Source organism: Papio anubis, chromosome 4 (assembly GCF_008728515.1).
Source record: "Papio anubis isolate 15944 chromosome 4, Panubis1.0, whole genome shotgun sequence".
Taxonomy (NCBI): Eukaryota; Metazoa; Chordata; class Mammalia; order Primates; family Cercopithecidae; genus Papio; species Papio anubis.
The window spans coordinates 128,867,557-128,889,468 of record NC_044979.1 but is presented as its reverse complement, the minus strand read 5'-3'; the positions used below and the strand labels follow the sequence as shown (position 1 = coordinate 128,889,468).

The 21,912-nt window shown below is 51.1% G+C and overlaps 1 long non-coding RNA gene across 1 annotated transcript; it reads left to right on the top strand.

Moving 5' to 3' along the window:
• The first annotated feature begins 1,169 nt into the window (after window positions 1-1,169).
• Window positions 1,170-21,751, top strand: LOC116274549. The gene is made up of 3 exons (XR_004183303.1): window positions 1,170-1,519; window positions 5,032-5,197; window positions 21,317-21,751. It is a non-coding gene; the product is annotated as an uncharacterized LOC116274549 (long non-coding RNA).
• The last annotated feature ends 161 nt before the right edge of the window (window positions 21,752-21,912 follow it).

The following is a 21,912-nucleotide window of genomic DNA, read 5'->3' as shown; positions in this document are numbered from 1 at the left end:
AGGAGAATAGCTTGAACCTGGGAGGCAGAGGTTATAGTGAGCTGAGGTGGCGCCACTGTACTCTAGCCTGAGTGACAGAGCAAGACTCCATCTCCAAAAATAAATAAATAAAATAAAAATACAAAAATTAGCCAGGCATGGTGTTGCATGCCTGTAGTTCCAGCTACTTGGGAGGCTGAGGCAGGAGAATTGCTTGAACCCGAGAGGCAGGTGTTGCAGTGAGCCAAGATCACACCACTGCACTCCAGCCTGGGTGACAGAGTGAGACTCTGTTCTGAGCATGAAGCCTGAAGCCTGTGAAGAAGAAAAGAGCATTCTGGGCCAGGTGTGGTGACTCACATGTGGAATCCTAGCACTTTGGGAGGCCAAGGCGGGAGGATCCCTTGAGGCCAGGAGTTAGAGACCAGACTGGCAACATAGTGAGACTCCTGTCTCTATAAAACATTAAAAAAATATTAGCTGCGGCCGGGCGTGGTGTCTTATGCCTGTAATTCCAGCAATTTGGGAGGCTGAGGCAGGCAGATCCCTTGAGGTCGGGAGTTTGAGACCAGCCTGGCCAACATGGTGAAATCCCGTCTCTACTAAAAATGCAAGAATTAGGTGGGTGTGGTGATAGGTGCCTGTAATTCTAGCTACTTGGGAGGCTGAGACAGGAGAATCGCTTGAACCCGGGAGGTGGAGGTCACAGTAAGCCGAGATTGCACCACTGCACTCCAGCCTGGGTGACAGAGTGAGAGTGAGACTTTGTCTCAAAAAAACCCAAAAAGGTTGGGTGGGCTGGGTGCGATGGCTCGCGCCTGTAATCCCAGCACTTTGGGAGGCTGAAGTGGGAGGATCACCTGAGGTCGGGAGTTCAAGACCAGCCTGACCAACATGGAGAACCCTTGTCTCTAAGAAAAATACAAAAAATTAGCCAGCTGTGGTGGCACATGCCTGTAATCCCAGCTACTCGGGAGGCTGAGGCAGGAGAATCATGAACCTGGGAGGTGGAGGTTGCAGTGAGCTGAGGTTGCACCATTGCACTCCAGCCTGGACAGGAGCAAAACTCCATTTAAAAAAAAAAAATTATCTGGGCACAGTGGTGCGTGTCTGTAGTCCCAGCTACTTGGAAGGCTGAGGTGGGAGGATGGCTTGAGTCCAGGAGGTTGAGGCTGCAGTGAGCTATGATGGCCCCACTGCACTCCAGCCTGGGCAACTGAGTGAGACCCTGTCTCTCACACAAACACACATACATACACAAAGGAAGAATAAAAAAAGAAAACATTCTTTTTGCTCGGGAGGTATTTAGACGGTATCATGAGCTTGTGTTTCAAGCTGTGTGTTCAATGAATCATTTCTGCAGGGACAATGACACATTGTGTGACTTGGCTCTGAGAGCGCCTGCTGGGTCTAGGCCGCTGGGGAAGGCTTCAGGGGACAGAAGACATTTCAGCTGGATCAAGGCCAGGCAAAGGAAAGGCAAGAACCAACCAGGCAAAAGGCCTGGAGGTGTGAGAGGCTCTAGAATGATCTGAGACTGGTGAGTGGGGGCGGTGGCCTGGTTTGGCTGGAACCCAAGGCTCCCTAGGGGACAGGAAAGAGAGCTATTGGGGTCAGGTCTGGGTCTCTGATCCCAGACTCACGCCTGTGGGTTTCCTCCTGGAGGGAGTGGAGGCTCGCACGGCTGTACTTAAGCAGGAACGGGCAGGTAAGAACTGGGGAGGAGAATGTCTTCTCACTGCTTCATTTTATTTTTCAAGTGCCAACTTCTTAATATCTGTGAGTCAAACACTGTGCTATTATTGGGATTGTGGCAGCACCTCTAATTGACAGTTTTGGTGTTTTTTTTTTTGTTTGTTTTTGGCATGTGTTTTTGAGGCAAAGTCTTGCTCTGTCACCCAGACTGGAATGCAATGATGCGATCATGGCTTACCGTGGCCTCTACCTCCCAAGCTGAAGTGATCCTCCTGCCTCAGCCTCCCGAGTAGCTGGGATTACAGGCACACACCACCACGCCTGGCTCATTTATTTTTTGTAGAGATGGGATTTGGCTACATTGCCCAGGCTGCTCTTGAACTGCTGGCCTCAAGGAATCCTCCTTACCACCTTGGGCTCCTGAAGTGCCGGGATTACAGGCGGGAGCCACGGCACCCAGCCCTGGTTTTTTTTGCCAGGTGCAGTAGCTCCCGCCTGTAATCCCAACACTTTGGGAGGCCAAGGCAGGCAGATCACTTGAGGTCAGGAGTTTGATACCAACCTGGCTAACATGAAACCCTGTCTCTACTAAAAATACAAAATTTAGCTGGGTGGGGTGGCGGGCGCCTGTAATTTCAGCTACTCAGAGGCTGAGACAGGAGATCGCTTGAACCCAGGAGGCGGAGGTTGCAGAGTGGAGATTGCGCCACTGCACTCCAGCCTAGGGAACAAGGTGAGACCTCCATCTCAAAACAACAAACAAACGAACAAACAAACCACCACAAAAGCAGGTTTTTTTTTTTTAAAGCAGCCTGAGCACAGAGGTTCATGCCTGTAATCCTAGCATTTTGGGAGGTCACTTGAGTCGAGGAGTTTGAGACCAGCCTGCAACATAGTGAGACCTCCGTCTCTACTAAAAAAATAAAAAGTGTGTGTGCCTGTGTGTATGTGTGTGGGTGAGTGTGTGTGTGCACATATTTCTCTGCTCTTTCCAGCTTGAATCTTTCTTGATGTCCTTTTCCTGTGCAGAGGAGGTCTGGTCTGAGCAAACCTGACTTGTTGGGACCCATTTCTGTTTTTCTTTTCAAATGTACCTCTGTTACTCTCTTTCAAACACATGAGGGAAAACTGGAAGACAAGCTCTGCCTAGCCCCAAGTTGCAGGGTTCACCTGGGGCAGTACTCAGGGGCCTGAGTCTCTCAGTCTGGCGGTCTCCTCTGAAGTCAAACTTGGTGCTTCATCTTTTCTAGTTGTATAACCCTGGACTCAGCCCTTCATCTTCCTGAACCTCAGATTCTTCATTTGTGAAGTGAAGAAATAATATTTACTTTGCAGGGCTGTGAGGATTAACAGAACACACAAAAGTTCTTGCATAATGGGCCGGGCGTGGTGGCTTATGCCTGTAATCCCAGCCTGCTTTAAAACAAAAAAACAAAACTGCTTTTGTGGAGGGAGGATCACTTGAGTCTGGGAGTGGGAGGCTGCAATGAGCTAGGAGCACGCCACTGCACTCCAGCTGAGTGACAGAGTGAGACCCTGTCTCAAAAAAAAAAAAAAAAAAAGATTTAAGGGCTCTCTTATTTTCCAGGAGATTGGTGTAGTTTATATTCTTTCATCCAACTGGCCCACATTTAGTGAGTACCTTGTATGTCCTGGATGTAGGCACTAGGATAGAACGGTGGATGAAATGAACACAGTCCCTGACACCATAAAGCATAAAGCAGGCAGATAACCAGAAAATAATGACACAGAAAATAAGGTATTATAGGCTGGGTGCAGTGGCTCACGCCTGTAATCCCAGCATTTTGGATGGCTGAAACAGGCAGATCACTTGAGGTCAGGAGTTCAAGCCCAGCCTGGCCAACATGGTGAAACCTCGTCTCTACTAAAAATACAAAAATTAGCCGGGCGTGGTGGCGTGAGCCTGTAATCCCAACTGCTTTGGGGGCTGAGGCAGGAGAATCACTTGAACCTGGGAGGTGGAGGTTGCAGTAAGCCAAGATCCCAATGCTGCACTCCAGCCTGGGTGACTGAATAGACTCCACCTCAAAAAAAAAAAAAGAAAGTATTATACTTGATATTAATAAAATGATATTTATTTACTTGAGATAGTGTATTGCTCTGTCACCCAGGCTGGAGTACAGTGGCACAATTATAGCTCATTGCAGCCTTGAATCCCTGGGCTCAGGTGAGCCTCCTGCCTTGGCCTCCTTAGTAGCTGGGACTTAGTAGCTGGATGCCCACCATCATGCCCAGCTATGAGTTTTAAGAATAAGATGAAATTTAAAAATTACAGGGCAGGGGCCAAGTGCAATGGCTCACACCTGTAATCCCAGCATTTTGGGAGTCCTAAGTGGGAGGATTCCTTGAGGCCAGGAGGTTGAGACCAGCCTGGGCAACATAGCGAGATTCTGTCTTTACAATAAATGAAAAAAATTAGCTGGGCGTGGTGGTATGTGCCTGTGGTCCCAGCCAGTTGGGAGGCTGAAGCGGGGGGAATCACTTGAGCCCAGGAGCTCCAAGGTGCAGTGAGCTATGATCGAGCCACTGCATTCCAGCCTGGGCCACACAAAGAGACCCTCTCTCTGTCTCTCTCTTTGTTTTTTGAAATGGAGTTTCACTCTGTTGCCCAGGCTGGGGTGCAGTGGCCCAGTCTCCACTCACTGCAACCTCTGCCTTCTGGTTTCAAGCGATTCTCCTGCCTCAGCCTCCCGAGTAGCTGGGATTATAGGCATCCGCCACTGTGCCCGGCTAATTTTTATATTTTCAGTAGAGATGCGGTTTTGCCATGTTGGCCAGGCTGGTCTTGAACTCCTGACCTCGTGATCCGCCCACCTCGGCCTCCCAAAGTGCTGGGATTACAGGTGTGAGCCACCTCATTTGGCCGAGACACTGTCTCTTTAAAAAAAAAAAAAAGTAATAATAATGAAGATAAATAATGCTTTGGTTCCATAAAAAGAGGTACCTCGCAGATCCATTGGAAGCCTCAGCCAGGAGAGCTCAGGACCATCTTCCCCTGAGTGTACCAAACTAGGCACCTGGGCGGTGCGGGAGGGTGGCCTGAAGGGAGCAGGTGCCCCCTCTCGTTTTGTGGCCCTTCCCTGCGCCAATTATTGCTTTATTATTGTTTTTAGTCAGATATAATTCCAGCATTTTCTATAATCTTGATCTTTTCATTGATACCAGATTTTTATACAAATATTTGTATATAAAATGATTGTGTGCCCACCAGAATACATTCCCCGGCAGTTAGAACGTTTAAGATGTAGCTCCTAACCATCCTTCATTTATTACTTTTGAACGTGTTTTGTGATTTTTTGTGGGGATGTGTTTAATCCAATAACAATTCTCATTTAGAGTTGCAAAACACGAAGCCATTTCGAACCGAGACAGATGGCAGCTAAATGAAGTTTAATTAAAGAATGAGTGCTTTGAATCAAATCACTTTTTAAAAAGTACAGTACACGGAGATTCTGGAGAGGTTGCATAAACAGCATCTGGGCGCTTCTGTGAGGAAGAGTCGGTAAGGCTTTCCCATCGGATAAAGGGCTGGGCGGGCGCAGGGTGGGCGAAGGGAACAGCGGCCCTTTGCAGGAGACCTCTGTCCTCTGCCTGGACACACCTCCCAAAGCCCAGGCCCCCAGGGACTGGGGGAAACTCACAGGAGGCAACCTCTTGCTTCAAAGGCTTTGGCTTGGAGCAGGGGAAGGGGGTGGGAGAGGGGTCCCCACTTCTGCCCTTTCTTTAAGACATAGGGTCTCGCTGTGTTGCCCAGGCTGGAGTGCAGTGGCTCAATCCTCTGCCTTTAGGGAAGCAGGAGGACACAAGGGTTTGCTGCACCTACCCACTTAATTGCACGCCATCTGCACAGTGAGCCTGAAAGAACAGATGGGAAGCTTCGTGGGCCTCTGTGCGATGAAGGAGGATTGGGTTCCCCGGGCCCTACCCCCGGTCTCTGCGCCTCTCCATGCATGGGATGGCAGTGCCCGCGGCACAGTCTCAGCCTCGCCGCTCCCGGCCAGGCAGGAGCCACTTCTGGCTCTGGCCGTGGATCTGAGCGGTGGAGTGGGGGTGGCAGGTCTAGACGACCAACAGGCGCCAGCGGGCGGTGGTGGGCGGGAGGGGGCGCCAGGTGGTCCGCTCCCTGGGGACGGAACAGTGGGACAGAAGACTGGGGACCCCTACGCCCTGTGAGGCGCCTGGAACGCCGTGCCTAGATGCTTGCACTTGGTGCAAGGAAAGCAAAACAGATTTTAAATCCAGAGTCACAGGATCATGGGTGAGGGATAGGTTACAGGATGTGAGGGGTGAAGGCTAGGTGACAGCTGCAAGGACTCTTCAGATCATCTTGACTTCATAGGCAGTTTCTGCTTGGAGGTAGTGGCCAGTTTAGGAGGTCACCCCTGCCCCCATCCTGGAGTGGAAAAAGTGGGCCTGGCCCAGGGCAGGAGCTGATGGTGGAGTGGAGGCGCCTGGTGGCACTGGGAGCCACTAGGAGGTGGGAGGGAGGAGGGTGAGGCTGGCAGCTGACTGGGTGGGGGGTTTGCACTAGTGGAGAGAGGGGTGGCTGTGCCAGGCACGTGGTTTCTAGCGTCTTTCCAGGAGGAAGCATGGTCTGGAAGCCTGGGATGGAGCCTTCCTCCCAGCTCTGGGCATGGATGAGACTGACCCTGAGGGCTGGCAAAAGCCCTGGACTAAAGTTTTGACCATTTCCTCAGAACTCAGACCATTTCCTCAGACCATTTCCTCATTGACTCAGAACTCAGTCCCTCCAAGCCACAGGCCTCATTCTGGGCCCTGGGTGGACAGTTAGAGCCAGATCCTGGGGCCACCCTGACCCCTGACTCTCCAGAACCCCTGGTCCATCTGATTGGCTGACCCTCTAGTTATTTTCTCCACCTGGCCCAAACCACTGCCATTTCTCTCTCTCTCTCTCTTTTTTGTTTGAGACAGAGTCTTGCTCTGTCGCCCAGGCTGGAGTGCAGTGGTGCGATCTCAGCTCACTGCCAACCTCTGCCTCTTGGGTTCAAGAGATTCTCCTGCCTCAGCCTTATGCCCGGCTAATTTTTGTATTTTTTAGTAGAGACGGGGTTTCGCTATGTTGGCCAAGCTGGTCTCGAACTCCTGACCTCAGGTGATCCACCCACCTCAGCCTCCCAAAGTGCTGGAGTTACAGGCATGAGCCACTGCGCCTGGCCTCCACTGCTACCTTCTTTTGGAGCCTCCCACGTGGTCTTCCGATTTATTCCTCCCTTCCTTCTCCAATGTCTCTCAGCGGGCAGGGGCACCCTTCCAAAATGCAGACCTATGCCTGGCTCTCCCCCAGGTACTTCCTGTTGTGGGTCTCATTTGCCCTCTGGAAATTGCCTTGGCCCGGCTTATGAGGCCTTCTACGTGGGTCAGTGAGTAAAAGGACGCAGCTCTGTCCCAGAGTGCATGGCTGGGCAGACGTAACCCGGGCTGGATGTCCGCCTCTGCCCACCACTTCAGCCCGGCACCATGTGTGGGAGACACCTGCTGAGCGTCCTCGGGAACCCTGACCGAGTCCGCGCCTGCCCCGACATGTCACCTCCAGCCACCCTGTGTCTACTATGGTGACACCTTCTTATTCCTGGAATGCACGCAGTCCCTGTCCAGCTCCGTTTTTGCCCACATGGCTCTCCTCTCAAACACCCACCTGCCTCAGCCCTCCTCTCTTTGTGCCCCCAAAGCCTCACTTGCTCTTCAAGCCTCAGCTTCTAGGACTCTTCCTACTTGCTGCATTAGGTGAGGTCCCCTGCTTTGTTTTCTCAGAGGCAGGGTCTTGCTCTGTGGCCCATGCTCAAGAGCAGTGTCACGGCTCACTGCAGTGTCAAACTCCTGGTCTCAAACAGTCCTCCTGCCTCAGCCTCCAGAGTAGCTGGGACCACAGGCATACACCACCATACCCAGCTAATTAAAATTTTTTAGAGAAAGGGTTCCACTATGTTGCCTAGGCTGGTCTCGAACTCCTGGCCTCAAGTGATCCTCCCACCTTGGCCTCCCAAAGCACTGAGATCACAGGGCTGAGCCACCGCATGAGCCTTACTCTGTTTTGTGCTCCCTGGCAGCTGCTTCCCCAGTCAGGACACTCAGCTGCTTGGCCTCCCAGCCAGAAGGGCAGGGCTCAGTAAATATGTGTTGAGTCAATGAGCAGGGACTGGGTGCCAAGTCTTGGATGCCTGCCACGCTCTTGTGACTTGTCTTTCTGCCTTTAGTCTTGTCGCTTCCTTCAACTTCCCACCTGCCCCTAAAGTGGTCTTTCTTTTTTTTTTTTTTTTTTTTTGAGATGGAGTCTCGCTCTGTAGCCCAGGCTGGAGTGCAGTGGCCGGATCTCAGCTCACTGCAAGCTCCGCCTCCCGGGTTCACGCCATTCTCCGGCCTCAGCCTCCCGAGTAGCTGGGACTACAGGTGCCTGCCATCTCGCCCGGCTATTTTTTTTATTTCTTAGTAGAGACGGGGTTTCACTGTGTTCGCCAGGATGGTCTCGATCTCCTGACCTCGTGATCCGCCCATCTCGGCCTCCCAAAGTGCTGGGATTACAGGCTTGAGCCACCGCGCCCGGCCAAAGTGGTCTTTCTAAGACCCAGCTGGGACCCGTCACTCTGCCTGTCAGGTATCCAGAGCTCTATCCAAAATCATTCCAGGTTGGGCATGGTGGCTCATGCCTCTAATCCCAGCACTCTGGGAGGCTGGGGCAGCAGGATGGCTTGAGCCCAGGAGTTTGAAGCCAGCCTGGGCAACATAGCAAGACTCCATCTCCACAAAAAAATAAAAAAATTGGCTGGGCGTGGTGGCTCACACCTGTAGCCCCAGCTACTCTGGAGGCTGAGGCAGGAGGATTGCTTGAGCCCAGGAGTTTGAGGCTGCAGGAAGATGTGATCGTGCCACTGCATTCCAGCCTGGGGACACAGAAAGACCTTGCCTCTGAAAAAAGAAAACTTGCCCCCACCGCCCCCCCTTTTTTTTGAGATGGAGTTTCACTCTTGTTGCCCAGGCTGGAGTGTAATGGTGCAGTCTCAGCTCACTGCAACCTCTGCCTCCTGGGTCCAAGCAATTCTCCTGCCTCAGCCTTCCAAGTAGCTGGAATTACAGTCGCACGCCACCACACCCAGCTAATTTTTTTGCATTTTTAGTAGAGATGGGGTTTCATCATGTTGGCTGGACTGGTCTCGAACTCCTGACCTCAGGCAATCCGCACACCTTGGCCTCCCAATGTGCTGAGATTACAGGCGTGAACCACTGCGCCTGGTCTCCAAACCCCTTTTTGAAAATGCCTCCCATCCAGCCACAGTGCTTCACCGGGATGGGCCCCTCCCTCTCTGACATTTACCATATTTAACACTTTTTTTGTTGTTGTTTTTGTTTTTGAGATAGGGTCTTGCTCTGTTGCCCAGGCTGGAGTGCAGTGGTGTAATCACGACTCACTACAATCTCAACCTTCTGTACTCAAGCAATCAAACCTCCTCATGCCTCAGCCTCCTGAGTAGCTGGACTCCAGGTGTGCGCACCACCATGCCTGGCTAATTTTGTGTTTTTTGTTTTGTTTTTTTTTTGGTTTTTTTGAGACGGAGTTTTGTTCTTGTTGCCCCAGGTGCAGTACAATGACCTGGTCTCAGCTCACTGCAACCTCTGCCTCCCAGGTTCAAGCAATTTTCCTGCCTCAGCCTGCTGAGTAGCTGGGATTACAGGCACCCGCCACCACGCCTGGTTAATTTTTGTATTTTTAGTAGAGACGGGGTTTCACCATGTTGGCCAGGCTGGTCTTGAACTGCTGACCTCAGGTGATCCACCCGCCTCGGCCTCCCAAAGTGCTGGGATTACAGGCGTAAGCCACCGTGCCCGGCCTCATTTTTGTATTTTTGTATAGATAGGGTCTCCCTATGTTGCCCAGACTAGTCTCAAACTCCTGACCTTAGGTGATCCACCCGCCTCAGCCTCCCAGAGTGCTGGGATTACAGGTGTGAGCCACATTTAAATTTTTCTAGAGAAAGGGTTCCACTGTGTTGCCTAGCTTGGTCTCAAACTTCTGGTCTCAAGCAATCCTCCACCTTGGCCTCCCAAAACATCCGTATTACAGCCCAACGAGGTCGAACTCCTGACCTCAAGCAATCCACCCACCTCGATCTCCCAAAGTGCTGGGATTCCAGGCGTGAGCCACCACGCCCGGCCCCATGGCACATTTTCCTTCCGTGGCTTTTCTTCTTGATGTCACATGCTCCCAGGAGCACAAAGAGCTCTGAGGTCTTCCTGGACACTACCTCTGCTGTGATGAGGAAGAGGGCAGGGCACCTGAGCTGCGTTTCCCGACCTTGTCCCCAGTGACAGCTGCGGCTGCGATCCAAACGAGAATGCGAAACAGTGACCATAAAAGTAAAGGCAGCACTTTTTCTTTCTTTTTTTTACTTATTTAAAAAGGCCTGCCGGGCGTAGTGGCTCACGCCTGTAATCCCAGCACTTTGGGAGGCCGAGGCGGGCGGATCACAAGGTCAGGAGATCGAGACCACGGTGAAACCCCGTCTCTACTAAAAATACAAAAAATTAGCCGGGCGCTGTTGTGGGCGCCTGTAGTCCCAGCTACTCGGGAGGCTGAGGCAGGAGAATGGTGGGAAACCGGGAGGCGGAGCTTGCAGTGAGCCGAGATCGCGCCACTGCACTCCAGCCTGGGCGACAGAGCGAGACTCCGTCTCAAAAAAAAAAAGGCCTTGGTGGCAGGAATATAGTGTAAAAATCATTGGAAAAACTAAAAGGCATCGATACATATCCGAATATACACTTTGTACATAAATTACATTTCCTTTAGTCTTTCTGAGTGAGGTCCTGATTCAGTACTGAGGTCTAGTAGTTAAGAGGTCTGGGGAGCTGCAAGTTCAGGCCAGCATAGTCCACCATGTACATTGGTCATTGCTAGAGAGAGTGACAAAGGGACTGGGCTAGGACTCCAGGTGATGCGGAACAAACCCAAAATGCTTAGCTCTGCTTTTGGAGGGGCTTTTCTCAGAGGTTATTTATTTATATTTGATATTTTTTATTTTTTTGAGATGGAGTTTTACTCTTTTGCCCAGGCTAGCGTGCAGTGACGCAATCTCGGCTCACTGCAACTGTGGCCCCCTGGGTTCAAGCGAGTCTCCTGCCTCAGCCTCCAGAGTAGCTAGGATTATAGGCACTGGCCACCATGCCTGGCTAATTTTTCTATTTTTAGTAGAGATGGGGTTTTGCCATGTTGGCCAGGCTGGTCTCGAACTCCTGAACCTCAAGTGATCCACCTGCCTCGGCCTCCCAAAGTGCTAGGATTACAGGTGTGAGCCACCACACCCAGCCTATTTATTTTTGAGATGGAGTCTCATTCTCTTGCCCAGGCTGGAGTGCAATGCATGATCTTGGCTCACTGCACCCTCAATCCCCTTGGGCTCAAGCAGTCCTCCTACCTCAGCCTCCCAAGTAGCTGGGACCACAGGCATGTGCCACCGTGCCTGGCCAATTTTTTTTTTTTTTTTTTTGATACAGAGTTTCACTCTTGTCACCCAGGCTGGAGTGCAGTGGTGCGGCCTTAGCTCATTGCAACCTCTGCCTCCCAGGTTCAAGCAATTCTCCCATTTCAGCCTCCCCAGTAGCTGGGATAACAGGCATGCACCACTATGCCCAGCTAATCTTGTATTTTTAGTAGAGATGGGGTTTCTCCATGTTGGTCAGGCTGGTCTCAAACTCCTGACCTCAGGTGATCCACCTGCCTTGGCCTCTTAAAGTGCTGGGATTAGAGGTGTGAGCCACTATGACCGCCTTTTTCTTTTTTTTTTTAAATTTAATTTAATTAATTTATTTATTTGTTTTGAGATGGAGTTTTGCTCTTGTTGCCCAGGCTGGAGTGCAATGGCATGATCTTGGCTCACCGCAACCTCTGCCTCGAGGGTTCAAGTGATTCTCCTGCCTCAGCCTCCCTAGTAGCTGGGATTACAGGCGTGCACCACCATGCTGGGATAATTTTTTGTATTTTTAGTAGAGATGGGGTTTCACCATGTTGGCCAGGCTGGTCTCAAACTCCTGACCTCAGGTAATCCACCCACCTTGGCCTCCCAAAGTGCTGGGATTACAGGTGTGAGCCACCGCGCCTGGCCAGTGACATTTCTTTTCATGTCTCCAGCTCTGGCATGGCTGAAGGGCATGGGCAGGTCCCTTCCTGGACCTCCGCTGGCCCATCTGCCCAGCGGGGATGTGAATTCCTGCCTGAGTGCCTGTGAGTACCCCGTGAGAAGGATGGGCTACCTCTTGGGTGAGACGGGTGGATGCATCTATAACCCCTAAGGCTGGAAGGTCCCCCCTCAAAGCCCAGTGCCTCCCCATCCCCTGGGCCCACATGCCAGAGTAGATGGCCCTGCCCGACCAAGCGGGGAGGGTCACAGAGACGAGGGCTGGAGTCCAAATCTGTGCAACTTTACCATGAGTGAGATCTGATTGGCTGATGCCACTGAATCCGGGTTAGAGGATGAGGAAGAGGAAGACAAGGAGGAAGAGGAGATGGAATTTCCTTCCGAGACCCGCTTTCTCTTGTGCTTGGGAATGCTGCTGTCTTTGGCTGGAAGGAGGGGAAAAGCCTGTTGACGCTGGAAGCTGAGGCTTTTCTGTCTCAGCCTCCTGAGCTCTCTGGAAAAGTGTTCTGTCTTAAGTTTTCGAGTCCCCCTTTCAGGATTTCAGGCTCCTGATCCCCTGGGGGTCAGGGCTCACCTGTCCAGAGCCCACCTGTCCAGCCTCCTTCCCAAAGCAAGCCCGAGGGCTCACTCTCCCCGGCCTCCTGCTCTTGCTGGCCTGCCTGCCTTTGCTAACACTGTATCCTCATCCCCAGGTGTCCCTCCTCCTCCCCAGCAAACTCACCCCTCAGGCCCTAGGTCCTCTCTCTGTTTGTTGTTGTTGTTTTGTTTTGAGATAGAGTCTTGCTCTGTCACCCAGCCTGGAGTGCAGTGGCTCGATCTTGGCTCACTGCAACCTCCACCTCCTGGGTTCAAGCGATTCTACTGCCTTAGCGTCCCGAGTAGCTGGGATTACAGGCATCTGCCACCACGCCCGGCTAATTTTTTTGTATTTTAGTCGAGATGGGGTTTCACTGTGTTGGGCAGGCAGGTCTTGAACTCCTGACCTCAAGTGATCCATCCACCTCGGCCTCCCAAAGTGCTGGGATTATAGGCATGGGCCATTGAACCTGGCCTATATTGTTTTTTAAGGTCTCACTCTGTTGTCCAGGCTGGAGTACAGTGGTGCAATTGTAGCTCACTGCAGCCTCCAAGTCCTGGGCTCAAGCAATCTTCCCACTTCAGGCTCCCGAGTAGCTGGGACTATAGGTGTGCACCACCACGCCTGGCTAACTTTTTGTATTTTTGTATCATTATGTTGCCCAGGCTGGTCTCAAATTCCCAACCTCAAGCCATCCTCCTGCCTCAGCCTCCCCAGATGCTGAGATTACAGCCATGAGCCATTGTGCCTGACTCGTGGCAACAATATTAATCACATTCTCAGTCTCTGAGTATTTTCTGGATGCTGGGCACTGTGCTAAATGCTTTGCACATTGTCTCCTGGGATCCTCCCAGCAACCCTCCAAAATCCTATTCACATTTCACTCATGAGCACCCGAAGGGGCAGGGCTGTTAAAGGACTTTCTCCAAGGCCAAGTCTGTGTGACTCCAGAGGCCACATTCTTTCCTGGGCTCTTTAAGGCTGGGAGGGGATGTGGGGCCCCGGGAGAGGCTCTGGGAGTTCTGGGGAGGCTGGGCCTGCAGGCTAGGTGGTCCAGGGAGGGTATAAAGAGGACCTGGGACTGGGTGCAGTGGCTCACATTGGTAATCCCAGCATGTTGGGAGACCAAGGTGGGTGGATTGACTGAGGTCAGGAGTTTGAGACCAGCTTGGGCAACATGGTGAGACCCTGTCTCTATTAAAATATTTAAAAATTGTATTGCTATGGTTATCACTGATGTATGGTGGCCCTGAGTGGAGAGTTCACAGGTCCAAGTAGACAGGCAGTGCCCCAGTGAAAGAAACTCTGGTTTGGAATGAGAAGTCCTAAGTTCAAATTTCCCTGTGGCCACTTACTATTATCACTGTGTGAATTTGGGAAAACCGATGAACCTCTCTGAGTCAAATAGGGAAACCAGCGTGAGGTGAGACTCAGAAAACACCGCATGCATACGAGAACCCAGCACCGAGCCCAGCACGGGGCAGGGGTCGGCAGGGGTTCTGCGGTTGCTGAATTCACTTGAGGTGAAGATGTAAAACTCTGAGCGGCATGTCCTGATTGGATGGGTTACTGCATGGAAACCTCGCCCAGCCCAATGAAGAAGGGCTTTTATTGTCTTTTTGAGACAAGGTCTCACTCTGTCGCCCACGCTGGAGTGCAGTGGTGTGGTCTTGGCTCACTGCAACCTCCACCTCCCAAGCTCAAGCGATCCTCCTGCCTCAGCCTCCCGAGTAACTGGGACTACAGGTGCACACCACCCTGCCTGGCTAATTTTTTGTCAAGACGAGGTCTCTCTATGTTGCCCAGTCTGGTCTTGAACTCCTGGGCTCAAAGAATTCTCCTGCTTCAGCCTCCCAAAGTGCTGGAATTACAGGTGTGAGCCACTGTACTCAGCTCACCAGAAGGGTCTTAATGACACAGAGTAAGGGCAGGCTGGGTCCATGGGGCAAATGTCTCTTCAACTGGAGAAAAGTCAGAAACTGGGGGTCTGTGATGTGGCATAGAGACCCTGGGAAAGAGAAGACCCTGGAGGCAGGAGGAGCCCAGGCTCTGAGTCAGAGGGAATTTTGTGGGAGATTCCACATGAAAAAGAAGTCAGAGGCTGCCCCACCCTCTGTCTCAGACTGGTCCATGGGCTGTGGCCATCCTTGAGTCACCATGAGAGATGGCCACATTGGAGGGAGTGGTAGATGTGAGTGACAGTATCCACCCTCTGGGCATCTGTCCCAAATTCTTCTGAGACCTTCATGTGGCCTTCTGTGTCTCTGCCATGTTTTTTTTTTTTTTTTGAGACAGAGCCTGGCTCTGTTGCCCAGGCTGGAGTATAGTAGTGCCATCTCGGCTCATTGCAACCTCCGCTTCCTGGGTTTACTCCTGCCTCAGCCTCCTGAGTGTCTGGGATTACAGGTGCCCACCACCACCCCCGGCTAATTTTTTTTTTTTTTTTTTGTAGAGACAGGGTTTCACCATGTTGGCCAGGCTGGTCTTGAACTCCTGACCTCTGGTGATCCACCTGCCTCCCTGCCTCAGCCTCCCAAAGTGTTGGGATTACAGACGTGAGCCACCGTGCCCAGCCTCATCTCTGCCTTTGACCTGCGAGCAAACCAAGTCGCCTCCAGATCCGTGTGTTCAGTGCCATGCCTGACCCTTGTAACTGGCTCTTTTTTTTTTTGGAAACAAGGTCTCAATCTGTCGCCCAGGCTGGAGCGCAGTGGCGCAATTACAGCTCACTGCAGCCTCCACCTTCCAGCCTCAAGCACTCCTCCTGCCTCATCCTTTTGTGTAGCTGGGACAACAGGTATGCACCACCGCGCCTGGCTAATTTTTAACTTTTTGCAGAGATGGTGGGGCGGGGTGGGGGGTCTCACTATATGGCCCAGGCTTGTGATCAGCTCTTGATGGAAGGAGGTGGCTTCTAGCTGGGTTGTGCCACCTCAGGCTCTGGAGTTTCAGGTGAACCTGGTCCTGACAGGAGTCAGGGCCTTGGGTCTCAGGCCAGGTTGTAGCGTGGCCTTGTTGAATCCTATCACTATCCTGGCTGAGCAGCCATACTGGGCCCTGTGACCCATGGTGGTCTATGGTTCAGATGGGTGGTCCTGACAGCAGGGTCTACACAGCATCTGACTCACTATGTGGCCTGGGCAAGCCCCTGGGCGTCTCTGCGCCTCAGCTTGCCAGCTGTACAATGAGGTGGGGTAAGATTAGATCGGTATTTTTTCTTTCTTCTTTTTTATTTCTTAGGAGATGGAGTCTCAACCAGGCACAGTAACTCTCACGCCTGTAATCCCAGCACTTTGGGATGCTGGGGTGGGAGGATCACTTGAGGTCAGGAGTTTGAGAACAGCCTGGACAACATGGTGAAACCTCGCCTCTACTAAAAATACAGAAAGTTAGCTGGGTGTGGTGGTGCATGCCTGAAGTCCCAGCTACTCGGGAGGCTGAGGCATGAGAATCGCTTGAACTCAGGAGGTGGAGGTTACAGTGAGCCAAGATTGCAAGATTGACTCCAGCCTGAGTGACAGAGTGAGACTCTGTCTGGAAAAAAAAAAAAAGGCTGGGAGCAGTGGCTCACACCTGTGATCCCAGCACTTTGGGGGGCCGAGGTGGGCGGATCATGAGGTCAGGAGTTCGAGACCAGCCTGGCCAACATGGGGAAACCCCATCTCTACTAAAAATACAAAAAATAGCTGGGTGTGGTGACAGGAGCCTGTAATCCCAGCTACTTGGGAAGCTGAGGCAGGAGAATCACTTGAACCCAGGAGGCGGAGGTTGCAGTGAGTGAGATCATGCCACTGCACTCCAGCCTGGGTGACAGAGCAAGACTCTGTCTTGGGGAAAAAAAAAAAAGGAAAAAAAGAGTTGGGGTCTCATTCTGTCATCCAGGCAGGAGTACAGTGGCATAATCATAGCCCACTGCAGCCTTAAACTCTTGGGCTCAAGTGATCCTCCAGCCTCAGCCTCCTGTGTAGCTGGGACTACAAGTGCCTACTACCATGCCCTGCTAAATTTTAGAAAAAACTTTTTGGTCTATGGCCATACCACCCTGAACACGCCTGATCTTTCCTGATCTCAGAAGGCCTGGTTAGTACTTGGATAGGAGAAAAAAACCTTTTGTAGAGACAAGGTCTCACTATGTTGCCCAGGTTGGTCTCAAACTCCTGGACTCAAGCAATCCTCCCATTTAGGCCTCCCAAACTGCTGGGATTAGAGGCATGAGCCACCACACCCGGCCAATCAGTTTCTTTTTCTTTTTGAGACAGAGTCTTGCTCTGTCACCCAGCCTGGAACACAGTGGTGTGACCTCGACTCACTGCAACCTCTGCCTCCTGGGCTGAAGCGATCCTCCCACCTCAGACTCCCAAGTAGCTAAGACTACAGGCGTGCACCACCATGCCAGGCCAATTTTTCTTTTTCTTTCTTTTTTGATTTTTTTTGAGGCGGAGTCTTAGCTCTGTTGCCCAGGCTAGAGTGCAGTGGCACAATCTTGGCTCATTGCAACCTCTGCCTCCCAGGTTCAAGCGATCCTCCTGCCTCAGCCCCGCTAGTAGCTGGGACTACAGGAACATGCCACCATACCTGGCTAATTTTTGTATTTTTAGTAGAGATGGGGTTTTGCCATATTGACCAGGCTGGTCTCGAACTCCTGACCTCAGGTGATCCACCCACCTTGGCCTCCCAAAGTGCTGGGATTACACGCGTGAGCCACCGCTTCCAGCCCTAATTTTTCTATTTTCAGTTGAGACAGGGTTTCACCATGTTGGCCAGTCTGGACTCGAACTCCTGATCTCAAGTGATCTGCCTGCCTCGGCCTCCCAAAGTGCTGGGATTACAGGTGTGAGCCTCCGTGCCTGGCCCAATCAGTGTTTCTTAATCGGGTGCACATCATAGTCACCTGGGAGTACCTTCTCCCAAGTCCCATCATCCACCTTAATCAGAACCATCATGCCAGGCGGCCCCAGGTGCCTGACGAAAGGATCTGTATACCCTGCAGATGCCAGCAGAACGGAGGGGGTCTGGCCAGTCTCGGGCAGTGCCCGCCTGCCTCACCCCTTCAGTCACATGCTACCCCTCTGCTACCCAGGAGGCCTCCATGATGCTCCCTGAGGCCCGGCCTGCCTCTTGTCCTTCTAGCTGACCTCCTACATTCATTGGTGCTATGGCAGGGCCTCCCCTCTGCAGGGCACCTGCAGGTTTCCGGGGGCCTCTTGGGGATACCTGGCCTCATTCATGGAGACCTCAGGCTCCCTGGGGAGGTACCAGGGTGGAGAGGGGATATATATTTTTCAAGGTGGTCAGCCATCTATTGCATGCCCACCTGGACCACATCTATCTCTGCCTTTAAGAAATTTATTCAATTTTTTTTTAAGAGACGGGGTCTTGCTCCATTGCTCAGGCTGGAGTGCAGGGGCACGATCTCAGTTCACTGCAACCTCCGCCTCCTGGGTTCATGCAAATCTCCTGCCTCAGTCCCCCGAGTAGCTGGGATTACAGGTGCCCACGACCACGCCCAGCTAATTGTTGTATTTTTAGTAGAGACGGGGTTTCACCATGTTGCTCAGGCTGGTCTTGAACTCCTGACCTCAAGTGATCTGCCTGCCTCGGCCTCCCAAAGTGCTGGGATGACAGGCGTGAGCCACTGTGCCCGGCTCTACCTTTTTTCAAAAGGAACAGTCTCTAGTCCCCGCGGGGCAGAAGGGCGGCTTCTTCACCTCCGACTCACCTGGCACCTTGGCATCATTGCAGATTTCTGCAAAGGGTCTGAAAAAGAAAGAAATTAGGTGGCAGTTAGAAAATGAGGTTTTCCCCTCCTTTTTTTTTTGAGATGGAGTCTCGCTCGGTCACCCAGGCTGAAGTGCAGTGGTGCAATTTCGGCTCACGGCAGCCTCCACCTCCTGGGTTCACGCCATTCTCCTGCCTCAGCCTCCCGAGTAGCTGGGACTATAGGCGCCCGCCACCACGCCCAGCTAAGTTTTATATTTTTAGTAGAGACATGGTTTCACCATGTTGGCCAGGCTGGTCTTGGCCTCAGGTGATCCTCCTGTCTCCGCCTCCCAAAGTACTGGGATTACAGGCATGAGCCATTGCATCTGGCTGTTTTCCCCTCCTTCTCACCTTCTGCCTGAGATGTGCTGCTGCTGCTGCCCAGTAAGACCCAAATAAAAATGGAACACACCGTCCCGACAGAGCAGCCCCCATATAGGCCCTGGATGATGGGCCTGTGCCAGCAAATCATTCCTCCGGGTCTGCTGTCCTCATCTATAAAGCGAGGATGTTGTCTGCCCAAGTGATCAGAAATGTGTGCCCAGATTTATGCAAGTGGATAGTCATCACAGCATTATTATTAATTATTATTTTTGAGACAGTCTCACTCTTTTCCCCAGGCTGGAGTTCAGTGGTGCCATCCTAGCTCACTGCAGCCTCGAACTCCTGGGATCAATTGATCCTCCTGCCTCAGCTTCCCAGTAGCTGGGAATGCAGGTGCATACCACCATGCCTGGCTAACTTTTTAAAATTAATTATTATTATTATCATTATTTTTGAGATGGAATCTCGCTCTATTGCCCAGGCTGGTGTGCTGTGGCATGGTCTCAGTTCACCGCCACCTCCACCTCCCGGGTTCAAGCAATTGTCCTGCCTTAGCCTCCCGTATAGCTGGGATTACAGGCATGAGCCACCACACCTGGCCGTTTTCCTGCATTTTCTAGTTGTTACTTCAGGGGGTGAACTATCTGTGGGAGAAAGGAAACCTCCACTTTTTGATTTTGAACAATTTGTTTTTTTTTTGACACATGCAAATATTATCTTAATTTAAAAAAACAGGTAGACCAGGCACGGTGGTTCATGTTTGTAATCCCAGCACTTTGGGAGGCCGAGGTAGGCGGATCACGTAAGGTCAGGAGTTTGAGACCAGCCTGGCCAACATGGTGAAACCCTGCCTCTACAAAAATACAAAAATTAGCTGGGTGTGGTGGCGGGCACCTGTGATCCCAGCTATTCAGGAGGCTGAGGCACGAGAATCACTTGAATCTGGGAGGCAGAGGTTGCAGTGAGCCAAGATGGCGCCACTGCACTCCAGCCTGGGCGATAGAGCAAGACCTCATCTCAAGAAACAAAACATGTAATATAACACTGAAGGCAGGCCAAGTGCTGTGGCTCAAGCTTGTAATCCCAGCAGTTTGAGAGGCCGAGGAGGGCAGATCACCTGAGGTCAGGGGTTCGAGACCTGCCTTACCAATATGGTGAAACCCCCGTCTCTATTAAAAATACAAAAAAAAAAAAAAAAAAGAAAAAGAAAGAAAAAAAAATTAGCCAGGTGTGGTGGCACATGCTTGTAATCCTAGCTACTCAGGAGGCTGAGGCAGGAGAATTGCTTGAACCTGGGAGGTGGAGGTTGCAGTGAGCTGAGATTGTGCCATTGCACTCCAGCCTGGGTAACAAGAGCAGAACTCCATCTTAAAAAAAAAAAAAAAAAAAGAAAATACACCACAGGCCAGGTGTGGTGGCTGACCTCCATAATCCTAGCACTTTGAAAGGCTGACATGGGAGGATGGCCTGAGCCCAGGAGTTCGAGACTAGCCTGTGCAATACAAAATAAAATAAAATAAAATAAAATAAAATAAAATAAAATAAAATAAAATAAAATAAAACAAAATAAAAAGTAGCTGGGCACGGTGACTCACGCCTGTAATCCTAGCACTTTGTGAGGCCAAGGTGGGTGGATCACCTGAGGTCAGGGGTTTGAGACCTGCCTTACCAATATAGTGGCCTGCAAGACAGAATGAGACTCCATCTCAAAAAGAAAGTAATAATATATTAATAAAATAATAATTTAAAAATATAAAGAAATGCATCACAGTGTTGACTTTCAGTAGGAGAGTTTCAGCTATGTTCTTTTCTTCTATTTTTTTTTTTTTGTATTTTCCAGGTTGCTTTGTGTATTGTTCTGAAAATAATAAAATCATCTATTGTATTAAAAAAAAAGACTGGGCCCCACAGTTTGGGTGTGGTGGTTCACACCTGTAACCCCAGCACTTTGGGAGGCTGAGGTGGGAGGATCACTTGAGCTTAGGAGTTCAAGACCAGCCTGGGCAACACAGTGAGACCCTGTTGAGGCTGCAGTGGGCCATGATCATACCTCTGTACGCCTGCCTGGGCAAAAGAGTGAGACCCTGTCTCAAAACAAAAACCAAAACCCAAAAGACTGTAAGGATATATGGTATAATAGTAATAACGGAGGCTGAGTGCAGTGGCTCACGCCTGTAATCCCAGCACTTTGGGAGGCTGAGGCAGACAGATCACTTCAGGTCAGGACTTTGAGACCAGCCTGGCCAACATGGTGAAACTGCATCTCTACCAAAAAATACAAAAATTAGCTGGTATGGTGGTGCATACCTGTAATCCCAGCTACTTGGGAGGTTGAGGCACGAGAATCAGTTGAAGCCAGGAGGTGAAGGTTGCAGTGAACTGAGATTGTGCCACTGCACTCCAGCCTGGGTGACAGAGCAAGACCCTGTCTCAAAAAAAAAGAAAAAAAAGTAATCACTGAGACTATGGAATTATAATTATTTTTTAAAATAAATATTCATATTTTATTTAAACATTCATATTTAAATACATATTTATATTTACATATGTTAAAAATCAGAATTGTATAATCAGAAAAAGTCAAATTTAATGAAAACATATTTTGTTTTTGTTTCTTCCCCAGAGAACAAATTTAATATCTAAAAAAAAAAAAAATCTTTAAAAATAAGTAAATGTCCGTGAGCGTTGAAGTGTATGTTTCAGGAGAAAGAGGCAGGAACTATTACAGTACACCTGGGTCTAGATCCCAGCTGACCCACCGTGACCTTGACTTTCACCCTCCCCATGGCCTTACCCTCTCTGTTCCCCGTTCCAGAGGCCAGGCCCTTACTGGAGCTGGTTAATGATGACCGTGAGGATGTGCTCTCGGGCCTTCAGGATCTTCTCCAGCTGGTGGATGTCGTAGGTGTTGGGGTTCCGGAAGGGGATGTCATCAGGCAGGCCCGTGACCTCCACGGCATCTGGACTGTCCTGGATCGGTTTATAAGGGACCAGCACTGGTCGGTTCAGGCCCAGGGCCTCACCTAGAGGGCACAGGAAGTCACAGTGAGGAAAGATGTCTCCTGTCCAAGGCAAAGCCCGGTAGGGAAAGGGCTGGAGTCTGGTCTGCCTCAGCCCAGCAGCCATCACACCTAGAGTGTTTAAAAATCAAGGCTGGGCGCGGTGGCTCAAGCCTGTAATCCCAGCACTTTGGGAGGCCGAAACGGGTGGATCACAAGGTCAGGAGATCGAGACCATCCTGACTAACACAGTGAAACCCCGTCTCTACTAAAAAAATACAAAAAAATAGCCGGGCGATGTGGTGGGCGCCTGTAGTCCCAGCTACTCGGGAGGCTGAGGCAGGAGAATGGCCTGAACCCGGGAGGCTGGAGTGCAGTGGCCGGATCTCAGCTCACTGCAAGCTCCGCCTCC